The sequence below is a fragment of the Asparagus officinalis genome, chromosome 1 (genome assembly GCF_001876935.1).
Source record: "Asparagus officinalis chromosome 1, Aspof.V1, whole genome shotgun sequence".
Lineage (NCBI taxonomy): Eukaryota > Viridiplantae > Streptophyta > Magnoliopsida > Asparagales > Asparagaceae > Asparagus > Asparagus officinalis.
In genome coordinates, this window is record NC_033794.1 from 1715459 (window position 1) to 1715980 (window position 522).

Here is a 522-nt window from a genome sequence, read left to right on the forward strand (position 1 = left end):
ATTTAAATATTATTGGGGTTATTTTATAAATTTAAATAAAATATGAACAGTAATGAAGCGATGAACAGTGCGACTCCATATTTGGTGCAGCACTGTTCAAATACACCAAAATGGTGCAGGAAATGGGACAGGGTTGGAGAAGGAACAGTGCCAAAAAATGCACTGTTTGCACCATTTTGGTGCTGGGTTGGAGATGCCCTTAGTTACTCAAATCTCACGATGTATTATTTCAAATTGATCCCTCAAGCTACTATTTCCGTTCTCTATTAGAGACGTCCACTTCAAGACGATTTAAAAATCGGAGTCCCTAAAATAGCATGTTTGCTATATCCACTCCCAAACAATAATTTTGGGAGTTGGATTGCCGAAAATGCCCTTTTGGTGTTAAGGGTGTTTCTAGAATGAACTTGGCCTGTTTTGGTTTGGGAGAAGAGCAATTTAGTCCTCACACCCTCCCCAAGTTACTGTTTGGGAGTGTGAATAGTTGGACCCCTAAAATAACAATTCCAATGACTCGAGCCT